This window comes from Dipodomys spectabilis, unplaced genomic scaffold (genome assembly GCF_019054845.1).
Source record: "Dipodomys spectabilis isolate Male_0828 unplaced genomic scaffold, ASM1905484v1 ptg000502l, whole genome shotgun sequence".
NCBI classification, from domain to species: Eukaryota; Metazoa; Chordata; class Mammalia; order Rodentia; family Heteromyidae; genus Dipodomys; species Dipodomys spectabilis.
The window spans coordinates 27,359-28,244 of record NW_024871179.1 but is presented as its reverse complement, the minus strand read 5'-3'; positions in this window follow the sequence as shown (position 1 = coordinate 28,244).

Here is an 886-nt window from a genome sequence, read left to right as displayed (position 1 = left end):
TCCTATTACATAGAATATAGATGTGCAAATGAATTATACATCCTACATGTCACTGATCACTTTCAAAGAAAAAGAAAATGTGTCACGCTTGGCTTCTCACTCCTCGATTACACTTTTGGCAGTACTGGGATATAAACTCAGGGCCTAGAAGGTTCAATTCATGATTGGGTGACTGTCAGCACAGCAGCCTGTAGCCAATTCAGCTGCCAAGCAATTCCCAGGCCCTGAGATAGAGACCCGTATGTTGACCCCATATTGTGCTTAGTGTGGTTGTTCATTTTATTTTTTGTTTTATTCATTTATTTACCATCTATTTTATTGACTGTTATGACAATGATATATTTATTACATTTATTATATAGGATATAGTTTTGCCCATGTATGAAATTTCACAGCTGACACCAGGAGTTTCACAGAAAAGGAAAACATGTGTTACCATGGGATTGTTACTCCATGATTCAATTTTTGTGAGTGCTGAGATCTGAACTCACTGCCTACAAGGCCCAATTCATGAATGGGTGAGTGTCAGTATGCCATCCTGGGGCATATTGAGCTGACAAACATTTCCAGCACCTGAGATTGAGCCCCAGGGGTTGACAAAATAAGAACAGATTGACATGCAGATGGTAGTACACAAATAAATATATATCTTTATAGAGTGCCAGAGTTGTCTATACATTATTCAGTTATATAGGCTACATTCGTACCAATTCTTAGGTATTTATTATGCCTCCATGTAATTAATATTATTGTTTTCATCCTTAATGAATTATCAATTAAATCAACCACTGTTCCAAAACTATTGCGTCCATGTAATTAATAGTATTTTTTGTATGTGTCAAAAATATTCATTAAAATCCATTGGCCTCCTAAAATCACTCTGTCT